Genomic DNA, 14936 nt, shown 5'->3' with positions numbered 1-14936 from the left:
TAGTGTAAGGCCCATGCTCTCGTACGCTTCGGTGAAGGTGTTGACGATGGTTTGGAGTTCGGCCTCAGAGTGTGCGCAGACGTCATCTGCATCCTGTAATTCGATGACAGAGGATGGGACGACCTTGGATCTGGACTGGAGGAGACGGAGGCTGAACAGTTTCCCGTAATTTCTGTAGATTAGCTCCACTCCAGCGGGGAGCTTACTGAGGGTGAGATGGAGCATTGCAGCCAGGAAGATTGAGAAGAGCATTGGTGCGATGACACAGCCTTGCTTGATCCAGGTGCGTACGTGAATTGGGTCTGTGGTGGATCCGTTGGTCAGTGTTAGATCCGTGTGTTAATGGAGACACGGAATGCAGGAGTTGATTTAACAAGTGTTTACTGAACAAAGTCTGGAGGTGAACTAACAACACAAGACGCTACACAGGCTTATATACCCGAGTGGTCACTACTGGTACTACAGTATACAGGGGCTTCAAAAATATAGTTCCTCTTAAAGGTACATACACTACAATTCCTCCCCTTTTAGATAAATAGTACATAACATTTTAAGTAATCATTAAATAACATTTTTACAAGAACAATAATATACACATTTGCTGAAGTTAATCAATTACAAATTCAGTCTCTCTGGAGGCTTCCTGACTCGGTCCGGATAATGCCTCGGTGGTGTAGTAGGTTCTTTTGGCAAGGTCGATTCGGCTTCAATGCCAGTGTCGGGTTCATCTGGTTCCAGTATCACCGGATCGGAGGTAGATACTATGGGTATCTCTGCTTCATCACTAGGCGTATAGAGTTGTGGTGTAGGTTGTCCTTTTTCGGATGACTCTATGATCTGGTCAGCATGGCGCCTTATTATGCTTTCTCCAATGTCCACGGTATACATCAGCAGTCCTAGTCGTGTGCAAATAGTTCCAGGCTGCCATTTCTTGGTACGGTAGTCCCGGGCCAAAACTGGTTGACCTATCTGGAAGGTTCTAGTTGGTCTTTCATTCATGCTTTGAAATTGACGGTTCTCTACGTCCCTTCTGACGTTTGGCTTGACCAAATCCAGCCGGCATCTTAGTCTTCTATTGAAAAACATCATGGCGGGGGTTTGGTTTGTAACCACGTGTTGCATTCCTGTACGCAAACAAGAAGTTATCTACCTTATGTTGTTGATTTATGTCTTCATTACCCATGGCCTTTATGGCCTTCTTGAAGGTCTGGACAAACCTTTCAGCCAATCCATTGGTGGCGGGATGGTATGGGGCGGACGTGTAGTGCTTAACCCCATTGTCTTTTAAGAACTTCCTGAATTCTTCGGATACAAATTGCGGTCCATTATCAGAACAGATCTGTTCAGGCAGCCCATTCCTGGCGAATATGGTCCTTAATACTGTGATGGTTTTTTCCGTGGTGGTGGAGGACATCTTTATTACCTCCGGCCACTTGGAGTGTGCATCCACCGCGATTAAGAACATTGAGTCCATAAATGGACCAGCAAAGTTGATATGTACCCTTTGCCATGGAGATGAGGGCCGCTCCCATGGATGTAGAGGGGCTTGTGGTGGGGCGTTTTGGACCTTCTGGCATCCTAGACAGCTCTTGGTCATTTCTTCGATGTCTCCATCGATACCTGGCCACCATACAAACGCTCTGGCTAAGTTCTTCATTTTCACTCCACCCAGATGCCCCTCGTGAAGCTCCTTTAGCACTCTATCCTTGAGTTTGGGTGGAATCACCACTCTGGATCCACACATCAAGGTTCCTCGGCACACTGACAGCTGTTCTCTTCTTTGCGAGAATGCTGGCAACAGTGGTTCGCCATGTGCTGGCCATCCCTTCACCGTTAAATCGTAGACTCGTGAGAGAGTCGGGTCATTTCGCGTTTCCTTTTCAAAGGTAGAATTTGTCACCGGTAGACATTCCACTATGGTCGACTGGAATATCTCCACTGGGTCCACTGTAGGCGCCGCTTCCACCGTTGGCAACGGTAGGCGCGATAACCCGTCAGCATTCCCATGCTGTTTTGTTTCTTTGTACTCTATGTCATATTGGTGTGCTCCTAGGAAAAGGGACCACCTCTGTAGCCTTTGCGCTGTCATAATGGGAACGCCCTTTTTAGGGTTGAATATGGAGACGAGGGGTTGATGGTCAGTCAACAAGGTAAATTTTTGTCCGTGTAGGTAATGGTTGAATTTCTTCACCCCCCACACCAGGCTGAGTGCCTCCCTGTCGATCTGGGCATAGTTACGCTCAGCTGAGTTTAATGAGCGTGACGCAAAAGCTATCGGCCGCTCCGAGCCATCAGGGAATCTATGCGATAATACCGCTCCCACGCTGTAAGGGGATGCATCGCACGCCAGTCTGATTGGCAGTGATGGGTTGTAATGAGCCAACACTTCCCTGGACGTGATCAAGCCATTTATGGAAGGCACGTTTACAGTCTTCGCTCCATTTCCAAACTACTCCCGTTTGTAGCAGTGCGTTAAGCGGGTGCAGAACCGTCGACAAGTTTGGTAAAAATTTATGATAGTAATTCACTAATCCCAGGAACGACCTTAATTGTGAGACATTTTCAGGCGCTGGGGCCTTTACGACCGCTTCAATTTTTTCAGGTGACTTATGCAACCCTTCTTCGTTAATGACATGGCCACAATATGATATTTGTTTCTGGAAAAATTCGCACTTCGGGCGATTTGCTCGTAGGCCCCATTCTCTCAGCCTCATGAGCACCTGCTCCAAGTTGGCAAGGTACTCGTTGTCGTTTTCTCCTGTTACAAGGATGTCGTCTAGGTAGCATTGAGTCCCCGGAATCCCTTGCAGGACTTGCTCCATAGCTCTTTGCCAGATAGCCGGAGCTGATGCCACTCCGAAAACCAGTCGATTGTACTGGTACAGGCCTTTGTGTGTGTTTATCGTGAGATACTTTTTAGAGGCCTCCTCAACCTCCATCTGTAGATATGCCTGTGCTAAGTCAATTTTGGTGAAACGTTTCCCTCCGGATAGTGAGGCGAAAATATCTTCTATCCTCGGAAGAGGATACTGTACCATGTGAAGAACCGGGTTTACAGTCACCTTGAAGTCCCCACAGATGCGAACTTTTCTCTGTTCTTCATATTTATCATTATTCAACGTTTTCTTCATGACCGGGATGATGGGTGTTGCCCACTCGCTCCAATCTACCTTGGATAACACGCCTGCTTTTTCCAATTTCTCCAGCTCTGCCTCGACGGCTGGACGAATTGCGTATGGCACCGGCCTTGCCTTAAAAAACTTGGGAATTGCCGCATCTTCCACTTTTATTGAGGCGGTGGCGCCTTTCAGGGTTCCTAGTTCCTGTTGAAACACATCTTTGGCGTTAGCCAAGATTTCTTTTAATCGTCCAGGTATGACATCATCATCGTTTTTTTTCTTACTGGTCACCGTCAGTGCCTGAATGGAGTGCCAGTCTAAACTTATCTTTCTGATCCATTCACGTCCCAACAACGGTGGACCACCATCTTGCAGAACGTATAAATACAACTTCTGTATTTCCTTGCCGTTGTATACAACAGGCACCCTTATTTTCCCTCTGGGGTATACTTTCTGCCCCGTATATTTCTTCAAGACAATGGATGTGTCTTTCAAAGGTATATGCGGAAATAACCGCTCGTAATCCCGTCGACTCATGACGGTCAGAGCTGATCCTGTATCTAGCTCCACTTTGACTGGGGACCCCGCTATCATGAGGGTAACCCAAATGGTCTGGTAATCTTCTTTGGCAATTACATTATGTAATTTGAGAAAGCTTAGTCTCTTGTTTCTGGAGTCGCTATCGCTCTTCTGGTCTTCGGAGCTACTGTCCGTCAGCATTTGTACCTTTCTGTACTTTTCCTTATTGACCTTTTTACTGTCAGCGGATTTCTTTCCAGATCTGCATACACGTGCAATGTGTCCCATCTTTCCGCATTGCCTGCATGCTTTGTCCTTGAACCAGCAGTCCTTCTGGTCATGGGTGGATCTGCCGCAGCGATAACATCTCTTGAAACCCCGTGTCATTTCATGGGTGCCGAAGTCCTGTGGCTTTTGCTGTATCTCTGCAGCTCCTCTTGCTGCTGCTTCGTATGATACAGCCACACTGAAAGCCTTGTCCAGTGTCAAATCTTTCTCAGAAAGTAGTCTTTTCTGTGTTCCTTCGCTTAGGAGACTGCAGACGAATTTGTCTCGTAGAGAATCTGCCAGTCCTGCCCTGAATTGGCAGTGCTTTGACAGCTTTCGTAATTCGGTGAGGCAATCAGCGTTACTTTTATTCTTGTGCTGATTCCTCCTGAAGAATTTGAATCGTTCCGCTATCAGCAGCGGTGTTGGGTTTAAGAGCTCCTGTAAGGTATCAACAATCTCATTAAAATTCTTGACCATCGGTTTGGCTGGAGTGATCAAGTTTCGTAACAGCCCGTATGTCCTTGCGCCCATCAGATTTAGAAGTACCGATGCCTTTTTATCATCCGCTACCTCATTCGCCTTGCAATATACCTCCACTCTTTCCACATATGTGGTCCAATCTTCTATATCACTATCAAAAGCAGTAATATTGCCAGTCTTCGGCATCTTGAAAATCTAAAATGGAGCTTCCGTGCTTTTCTTTCTTCCCCGCCGAGTTAAGATGGCGCCTCCCGCGCTTTCCCGCCACTGCCGCTGCTGCCAACGCTGTTCTCCGCGGTTCCTGTTGCGACCTGCAGCTTTTCGTGGTATTTCTATTTCTTTTATTTTTTATATATCGTTTCAATATTATCTCCGTAATTGAAGAACCGTTCCCATCGTGGAGCGGACCCTCTGGGACTTTCCCCTCCCTCTGCTCGGTCCGAACGCCGGCCGCGCCCTGAGTGCTCCACCCTCTCTCTCTTTGCTTCTGCTTCCCGACTCGCTGCCCGGCCCCGTTGCAGAGCCACCCGATCGAGCTGTAGCCCGCCGCAGCCCAGGAAGGATCAGTGCACTACCTGCCACCAGCCCGTTTAGCTGGGGAAACCACAGACTGGAGACCAAGCCTGGCCCTTGTTTTCGAGTTTCTTCGAGTTATTTATTTATTCTTGCTTCTGGCTTCGACCTTCGTCTGAGGAATCGATCCCCTTGAGGTGCTGCCGAATTGCAGGTAAGTTCGTTTCTAACTCGTCGCCACTGTTAGGTCCGTGTGTTAATGGAGACACGGAATGCAGGAGTTGATTTAACAAGTGTTTACTGAACAAAGTCTGGAGGTGAACTAACAACACAAGACGCTACACAGGCTTATATACCCGAGTGGTCACTACTGGTACTACAGTATACAGGGGCTTCAAAAACATAGTTCCTCTTAAAGGTACATACACTACAGTCAGGATCACGGCTTGTGTTGTGGTGAAAATAAATTCACATCTAAACCGTGTAAAAGTAAAAAGATGCAGTTTATTATCAGAGCTCTGGGAGAAGAGTCTCAGACCCCGCGGTCTGTGTGAGCACCTTCTCGTTCTCTCTTGGTTGGTACAGCTTTTTATTCTATTTTCATCCAATCACATTGTATTACAATAATCACCTGATCACATTGTATTACAATAATCACCTGATCACATATGGAGTCTTTTCAGTATTAATAAAGGTTAGTTACATCTTACTATGCCTTTGGTTACAGGTCAAATTCCCATGACCCCTATATTCTGCTGTGTCTACAATTTTTAGCTAAAGCAGCATATTCCTTATTGCTTACGCAAAACGCACATATTCTGTCTGGTCCCACAACTGCGTCTTATCTTGGTTTTTTGAAGCTTCTCACATTGTTCTTTGTTTTGGTTTTGCCTTTTTACGTAAGTCAATTTTTATTGTGATATTTCTTATCTTATTCACTTTCACATGACCCCACTCCTTTGTTCTGAGTTTAATTTTGCTAGCATCACTTAATTAGTGGTCACCTCGGCTGTCCGAATTCTGAGAGGGTTCAATTTAACCCCTTCAATACAATAGCTAATTAATCCTCCCCTGCAATGATTCTGGCGGTTAGGCCCTCGTGACCCTTCTTGGTCTGCAATACTGGGCTGCAGGTCATAGGTTACAGTATCAACAACTCGTTTGTAACTGAGCCCATTCTTTCTGTTCTATTTCTTATCTCTGCCACCTGTGTTATGACGTCTGGTTCTACAGTTGCTAGGCTGAGGTTTCTTTAATAATCTACGCAAGCCATTTTGTTTCTTTATGTTACTTTAAGTTTAGCTGATTTTATTAAATCTTTCTCACAGTTCAGCATTAGCTGTGTGTAGCTTGGTGCCTATGCCTTATCTTATTCTTGTAAGGCTCCATTGTATAAAGTCCTTGAGCTGGGCAGACATTTTATCTAGCCACCTGGCTTCTCCTCAGCTCTTAGTGATTTTGCACATAACCCCTTTCTCTTTCCTTTGTAATTTGTTTGCTTTGCATTTTAAACACTGAGAGGATTTGCTTTTAACCCTTTCAGCTTGCATGTTGTCGTGAAGCAGGCCGAGGATGGTGACAAATTTTTGAGGACAGCTGAATTTGAGGAGGACACTCCATAATTCCTCACAGTTGACGGTGTCGAAGGCCTTTGTGAGGTCAAAGAAGGCCATGTACAGCGATTGGTGCTATTCCCTGCATTACTCTTGTAGTTGACACGCGGTGAAGGTCATGTCTATTGTGCCCCTTAGTGGGCGGAATCCGCATTGCGACTCTGGGAAGAGCTCTTCAGCCACTGGGAGAAGGCGATTGAGGAGGATTCTTGTGATGACTTTCCCTATGGCAGACAGCAGGGAGACTCCTCTGTGATTACCGCAATCAGACTTGTCACCTTTCTTGAAGATGGTCATGATTACGGCATCTCTGAGATCCCCTGGCATGCTCTCCTCCTTCCAAATAAGAGAAATTAGTTCATGTATTCATGCTAATAGTGCTTCTCCATCATGTTTTAGCGTCTCGGCGGGGATTCCATCTCCTCCTGAGGCCTTGTTGTTCTTCAGTTGTTGGATGGCTTTTTCAACCTCATGCCAGGCTGGGGTTGTGCTGAGGTGGTGGTGGGTAGCATGCTGCAGGATGGAGTCTCGGTTAAAGAGATCTTCGAAGTGCTCCTTCCTGCGGGCACTGACTGCCTCTCTATCCTTGATGAGTACCTCTCCGTTCTTGGCCCACAGTGGGGTAGGACCTTGGGTGCTTGGGCCGTAGGTGGCCTTGACTGCGCTAAAGAATCCACGCATGTCATGGTTGTCGGCTAGCTGCTGGATCTCTTGCTCTTTCGCCACCCACCATCTGTTCTTTAGGTTGCGAGTTTTTTGTTGGACCTCAGCCTTCAGGCATCTGTAGAGCTGCTTTCTTGCTCTCGAGTTCTGTTGCTGTTTCCAGGTCAGGAATGCCTTGCGCATGTGGCTTATTAGCTCCTGGATCTCCTGGTCATTCTTGTTGAACCAATCTTGGTGTTTCCTGGTCGAGTGACCGAGCGTCTCTTCACAGGTGCTGATTATGGAGGCCTTGAGTGCAGACCTGGCACTGTGGACACTCTGTGTCTCTGAATCACTGGGAGTCGTCAGGTTGGTTGTGAGGCGCAGGCTGAATAGGGCTTTCTTAGCAGGGTCTTTGAGTGCTCCAGCATTGATTTTCCTGCGGCATTGCTTCTGTTGCCGCCGCTGTTTTGGGGCTACATTGATGGAGATAACAGAACGGATTAGGCGGTGGTCTGCCCAGCAGTCGTCAGCTCCTGTCGTGGCGCAGGTGATGCAGACGTCCTTGCGGTCCCTCGCTCGGATGATGACGTAGTCCAGCAGATGCCAGTGCTTGGAGCGAGGTGACGGAACAAGGTGTTGGTTATGACAAGGCCATGTTCTAAGCATTTCGTCAGGAGGAGGTTACCATTGCAGTTGGCTTTCCCTACCCCCTCTCTGCCGATCACACCTCCCCAGAGGTCTGTGTCCTTTCCAACTCTGGCGTTAAAGTCGCCAAGGAGGATCAGCTTGTCGCCCGTTGGGACTCGGGACAGGGATTGTTCGAGGCTGGAGTAGAATTCCTCTTTGGTCTTGTCTGTGGCTTCCAGTGTTGGGGCGTACACACTGATGACTGCAGCGCACTGGTTCTGGGCTAAGGAGAGCGTACAGTCATGAGGCATTCGTTTATTCCACAAGGGGAGTCTCTGAGACGTTCAACTAGCTCATTTTTAATGGCGAAGCCTACCCCATGGAGGTGGCGTTCTTCTTCCCGCAGGTCCTCTCTGCCTGGGTTTCATAGGCTGCAGTGTGGTCCTCCCAACCCCTCTGCTGGTCCACGCTGCGCCACTCCTGGGCCTCGACCTCGCTGCTGGGCTCGTCCTCACTCCTGGGCCTCATCCTCGCCCCTGGGCCTCGTCCTCGCTCCTGGGCCTCGACCTCGCTCCTGGGTCCCGTCCTCGCTCCTGGGTCCCGTCCTCGCTCCTGGGTCCCGTCCTCGCTCCTGGGTCCCGTCCTCGCTCCTGGGTCCCGTCCTCGCTCCTGGGCCTCGACCTCACTCCTGGGTCCCGTCCTCGCTCCTGGGTCCCGTCCTCGCTCCTGGGTCTCATCCACGCTCCTGGGCCCCGTCCTTGCTCCTGAGTCCCGACCTCACTCCTGAGCCTTGACCTCGCTCATGGGCCCCGTCCTCGCCCCTGGGCCTCGTCCTCGCTCCTGGGCCTCATCCTCGCTCCAGTACAAATACAGTATTTTATGGTTGAAATGGTAAAAAATGAAAGAAGGCATCTCTGGGAGATCAGCAGGCACAAGAGCCGGGCTGCTCCATCTATTATTGTGCCACCAACTATATATGCAGGCCTTGGCATAACTATTCGACAATGAATAATGACAGTAGCCAGCAGAGGCTGAGGCTCAGCAGGGAGCCAGTTGCAGAGCTATGCCATCTCCTGCAAGGAGACTTGCAGACAACTTGCACCACAGGGACAGTATTGCCAGTGGCAGTCAAGTTCAGCAATAGAACAGGGTTCCTCTGCAGTATCAGCCAATGTGCTAGCCACAGATGTATCAAATAGGTAACTGAAGCATCGATCAGCATAACCAGCACTCCTTTGCCACTGAATAGCCAGAGAAGCTGCTGAATTTCACTGTGCTGCTGCTTTTCCCAAAGTACAGGGGGTAATTGATAGCAGCCACTTGGACATCTGAACAGCAAACTTTTGCTCGTCCTCTGCAACTATCATTATATTCTCCTTACCTATGTATATCCATCTCACCCAGTGCTAGCTTCACAAGCTCACAAATTGCATCCTGCAGGATCTGTGTATCTGTGTTGGTGCATGCAAATATTGGTGAGAGAGACACAAGTTGCTGTAAGATGTTGTCTTATTCTAAGCCACTAGCAGTGCTGGCAGGCTGCCTGCAATGGCAGAATAGGAACAAATGTTAAAATTCTTGCTCCAGAACATACAACAATCAGAGGTTGCACTGCAAGATACTGTAAAGCCGAATTTATGAATGCATGCTACCAGCAAGGAGCTGGTAATTACATTTACTGGATGGAAAAATTGTAGGGTGCACACCCATGACTTCCAGATTTCCACTCCTGGTAGGCAAGGCTTCTCATGGGAACTCTTGATTTGTAAAATCAATCCTTGTGTGTGAAGCTTGCGAGATTCTTTGTATGCCTACGTGGGAGTGAGTGAGAATGGGGGAAAGTGATCAAAGCAGGATGGTATTAATCTTGAGCTGAAGGAAGCCCGTGGCTTCATTTTCCCTTACTCCCTCCATCCTTTTATATGAAAGGATATCCAGGATTGCCTCCTCCAAGTTAGTCATGTACTTGTATGCCACTAAATTCAGCTCCATAGCGCCCGGTCTTCCTGCGCGATGGGTGCTGATTTGGTCCAAAATGGCGTCTGTGGCGCTTGCGCACACTTATGGTGCGGGCTGCGCCAGATGCCATTTTGGGTCAGTCATTAACGCGGCTGCTAGGACCGTGCACCGTAAATATGCAGAGTACGCAGATCGTGACATCAATCAGTGTGCAATGCTGATTTGACGCCAGTGCTGCAATTTTTGACCTCAACGCTACAATTAAAGCCCTCTCTTAAACATGCACAGCTGAACTTGCGTTTGGCAGCAGGAAGGACCTCCCACCAGCACTATTTAACGGGATCATCAAGTGCTTTCAGGTTAGTTGCTTATTGATTCCTACTGGCTCTTTGGTGAGTTTGTAGAAGTGTTTGGTGGTCTGTTATCTTAGTTGAAGTTTCTGGAGTGGTGTGGCAGGTTACTCCAAGGCTTCTGCTCAGATCATTTGCTCTCAGACATGGGTGCAGTAGTTTGTATCCCAACGTCTCCGCTTCACTAAGGAGGTGCTCAGTGATATCTGCCACCTGTTGCAGGCATAACTGCAGCCTCAGAACCGAGTAAGGACGGCATTGCCTGTGGTTGTCAAGGTGAGCGTGGCTATGAATTTCTATGCATCTGGCTCCTTTCAGGCTGCAGCAGGCGATATTTGCAACATTTCCCAGTTTGCCATGCACTGTTGCATAAGGAAGGTCACTGAGGCTCTGTATGCAAAGAGAGGTGAATACATTAAATTCTCTAGTGCCAGAGAGAAGTAGGCAGAGTGAGGATGGGCTCCAAGCTCTGCGCAAAGCAAGGTTGGTGCTGGACTCCTCCATGCTCCTTGACATTGCATTCAGGCTTTCTGGCAGGCCTGCCAATGCACCAAGCATTTCATTGTGCATACCCATCAGCATTCTTCTGTAGGCCACCCCATCAAAGTCCTCATCGGAGTCCTGTGCAGCAGAACTCGTGTGCGACCTCGCTCTCCGAGATGGCACCTGCACTACCGACTGCAGGCCACTCATGCCGAGTGACTCATCACGTGCAGCTGCTGCCTCTATGGTACCCTCTGAATGACACACAATGTCAGTATCTGAGGTGGTGGCTGCGAGTGTGAAATCAAGTGGTGGTGCTGTGTCTTCAGCATCACTGCCTTCTTCCTGTTGCAGTTCCTGCTCCTTCAGCACTGCCTGGCCAAGTTGGATATCTTGGCTATCTGAAGGAGAAAGGTTGTGGTGAGGGGAAGCAAGAGGTGCAAGCTTACACCATCAGCACCTTGTAAATCAGAAGAGATTGTGGGATGAGGGGGAAGTGGGATGTTAGAAGGAAGATTAGGTATGAGGATACCGTCATCTTGCATTGCTTTGGCCGCGCCACTGACCACACGCTCAGCGATGGTGCTCCAATAATATCCAACATCATCTCCTCCATTGGGGTGAGGTCATGCAGGCTTGCCTGTCTTCCTGCGGGTAGCCCCTGCTGCCTCCGGTTATCAGCCATCTTGTCCTGCAAGAGAGAGGAAAGTGTGTTAGTGAGTGTGGTGCAATGTATTTGGGTGATGTGCCTGTTGAATAGCTGGCAGTATGTGTAAGCTGTGAGATGTGGGTGTAAGGCTTGCAGCAGTGGTAAGTGTGTGAAGATGAGGTGAAGTTATGAATGTGAGGTATGAGTCGTGATTGATAGAGATTGTTGTTAGGTGAGTGAAGGGGGTGTGGTGGATTGAGCAGTGGAGCAGTGTCTGAGGTTAGTGGTTCAATTGTAAGGATATGATATTTGAAGATGAATTCCCTGACCTTGATCACTCATGTGAGGTCATTAAACTTCTTGCGGTGCTGCATCCAGGTCCTCGGGGCTACACTGCTGGCATTGATAATGATGGCTATCTGCTCCCATTGCCTTTTCCAACTTTGTCTGGAGGGCCTCCTGGCCCCCTGTGGAAACAGGACCCCTCTCCTTCTGTCCACCTCCTGCACCAAGGCCTTCAATGCTGCAGCAGAGAACCTTGGAGCCTGCTCTCTGCCATGTTGTGCCATTATTCAGTGTTGTTCCTGCTTAGTCTCTGTTCCCCAGCTAGTTGAATCACCCGCTGCAGCCAGAATACACCTCCCCTTTAAGAGATGCAGGCTGGCTTTAAGTGATGCTAGCCTCTCACGAACTTGGGCTCCCTGCTGAGGCGTGCAGCCACTCAGCAGCATGTTCAGCACTGGGCTGCATGCCACAAGCATTATAATTAGCAGGCAGCATAAAGTTTGTGTGCTGCATGCATTATTTTGAACGGACGTGTGTTGATCGTGGTCCCCGTGCCTGTTTTCGGGGGCTATCGAATTTTTAGCCCATAATCTCTGAGCTCACCTCCAATTGGGACAATTTCCCTGTATTATGTGCTATCTTATGCAAACAGAAAAGTAGCTTTGATGTAGTGAAGGAGTCTGTATACATTGACAGACATGTGCCAACCTATCGCTCTTCCTGTGTACCAGTAAGTGACCATGCATCATGCAGCCAGGTGTGTTCCAATGGTTTTATGTGTGAAGTCCATGTGTCAGTGTGTCAAAGATTTAGATTGTGAGTTGCAGTTTGAATATGTGCCCTGTTGGAGTATGAAAATGCATGGTAATCAATAAAATCACTGTAGGGTTGTGTGAGGGTTTAGCATTAGCCAGTAATAAATGTGCATAAACAGATAACACATTATGGCATACTTACTTGGGCCATCTACCTGGTAGATGGTACTGAAGAAGTCTTCGGCATGCCATTTGCTTCCACATCTTTTCCCATGTCCTGTAGGCACTATACCCTGTTTGCCAGCTCCTGCCAGACATGCTGCATGCTGTCTTTTGTGGAGGGTTCCCTGAAGTACCAAATGAGGCGATCCTCTTTGCATTATGCAGCAGCAGCTGCATTGCACCAGCCATCAAACAGATGCTTTGGTGCTGCTCTGCACCATCTTTTGGACACAAGCTCTGTTTCCTACTTGCATCTTCATTTTGTCATTCATTGTTTTTTCCAGCTACTTCTTTTGCCCCATGCAGCCTTTAGAAAGGCTGAAAAAAGAACCTGTCCCCACTTGGAGCCACGTATCTTTAAGAGGCTCCACCCTTTTAATTATGGTACGAAGCCCTTTAAGAGCTGATGACACACTAGATTTCCTGCCTCACCCTTTGGCAAACTCCCAGTGCCAGGAACAATTGAGGCTCAAATCTCAGCTCAAGTAGAAAATGAGGGATGATCCTATAACATCTGAGAGGGTCAGGTTTGGGCAATTTCAATGAATGCATAGTTCACTTCCCCTCTGGCTGCTGTTTCAGCAGTAGGACTGGAAAATTTAGCCTATTATGATTGATAATCATAGTCCCTCATCCCCAGCAGCTTTCTGGGCACCATCTTGAAAACTCTGTTGGGATAAATAAATTGACTCACTGTGATAGCTCAATATAAATGACAGTCTGTTGCATCAGTGAGTCACAATGCCAAGATAATTCTTTAGTTCAGCTACTCTGTATGAAGGGAAAATATCAAAATACTTTTCAAAATAGTTCAGTCACTGTACAGTACTGAAGTAGTTCTGTGACAGAGCTCATATTTTATAAACCAATTTAAATGTTGCTCTTTATATGGAGTTAGAATCAAAACTTTATCACACCTCACTGACTCACTGCTGCAGCTATTTTGAGCTGAGAAAGCTGCATGAAGTTAAATTTCCACCCTTGCCCAAAGAATTGTTTTTCACAATGTTGGCAACTCACTGCTGGGGAAAGTTAGGAGACCACTTACAAGAACTACGGAGGTGCAGAAAAGCAACCCATGCACTTTTAATAGTCCTCATTAAAAGGTAATTAAAATTACTTGAATTTAATGTTTTGCTATCTGCACAAATCATTTTTATAATTAAAAGTTTTGCATATGTAGTGTTACACCTCAAACTGGCATCACATTTCAAAGTATCCAGAGGCAAAAAGATTATGATTGATTCAATTAACCACTATCTGTTAAATTAACCATGCTGATCGGCACAAATGTGATACAATCCAAAACCAACTTCATTCACTAGACGGGAAGGAAAACTTGACAGTCAATAACCACCAACACCAAAACAAAGCAATCAAACCATTATTTATTTTCAAAGCTACCATTCATAAAACAGTAAGAACTACAAAGCTGACCAATTAACTGTCCAAAATGTTCAATCTGGTTTCAGCTACCAACATGATTTTTGACCCATTTGAAAATATATTAGCATAAATAACATTTATAACAGATTTAAAAAAATCAAAATAATCTAAATATCTACAACAATGTTTCCTTGTAGAGACCTACTGTTCTTTCAAGGACTTGGGTTCAAGTTTCAGTTCTTTCATGGAGATTCACTTAATGAATTGGGTTCTTTTTGTTCCTTTGGTAATTTGGTATGAATCTTGGTTTTTTTTCTCTCCAGTTGCATAATCCAATATGATTCTACAGGAAACTTTGGTTTATCCAGAGGTTGTATGTCCAGAAACCTCGATCTACCGGCAGAAATCAGGAGCCGTTTTGTTAGTTTTTTTTTCTTCTCGTGGCTTTTTTTTTCAACAGTCAGGCTCTGCAAAGTCTTTCTGAAGCTGTTGCTAAGCTACAGAGACACTTCTAAGGTACGGGCCGACTGTTTAGAAGCTGTTGCAACAGTGTTTGTTGCCAGATACGGAGATGAAAACCTCTATGCTTCAACATTAACGCTGGTATGTCCGGCAGTTTCGATAGATCGGCAACAGCTCGGTCCCGTCGGTGCCAGATATAACAAAGTTTCCTGTATTTGAAAAATCTCTATTTTCATTATTTTGCTAACTACTTTTTAACTGTATTTGCAATTTTATTATTTTAATTTAGATATTGAATTTGAATACTCTGTACATGGATAAAGGGTGACCCTTGTGAGCTGTGCCCTGACTTGCATGTGGCCTGGCCTCCCCCTAGATCTATACAGGTTCCCTTGAAACAAAGAAAGGGTTTTTCATATTATATAATAATGTATTATGCATTACATGATAGAATTATCCTGTCATTATAAAACAATGTATCTTTCAGCTCCCTGTAAGCAAATCTATTCATTAATATAAATAAATATTAAAAGGGCAGCTGTGGAATTTTCAGTTTGTCAGTCTTGAAAAAGAATGAAATTATCCATGAGTTATTAGCT

The 14936-nt window shown here is 46.7% G+C and overlaps 1 protein-coding gene and 1 long non-coding RNA gene across 2 annotated transcripts in view; one reads left to right on the top strand and one right to left on the bottom strand.

Moving 5' to 3' along the window:
* spata6 (spermatogenesis associated 6) overlaps positions 1-14936 on the top strand; it is a 262544-nt gene that overhangs the window by 12264 nt on the left and 235344 nt on the right. The window lies entirely within an intron of this gene.
* The window catches only part of LOC147122126 (uncharacterized), a 39077-nt gene continuing 35796 nt past the window's right edge, over positions 11656-14936 (bottom strand). Inside the window, exon 4 of the long non-coding RNA XR_015077681.1 lies at positions 11656-14268. This is a non-coding gene — a long non-coding RNA (uncharacterized LOC147122126). The remainder of the gene's footprint in view (positions 14269-14936) is intronic.

Source organism: Somniosus microcephalus, chromosome 3 (assembly GCF_052327205.1).
Source record: "Somniosus microcephalus isolate GS21.2 chromosome 3, FLI_Smic_1.0, whole genome shotgun sequence".
NCBI classification, from domain to species: domain Eukaryota; kingdom Metazoa; phylum Chordata; class Chondrichthyes; order Squaliformes; family Somniosidae; genus Somniosus; species Somniosus microcephalus.
This window is presented reverse-complemented; position numbering and strand designations above follow the sequence as displayed.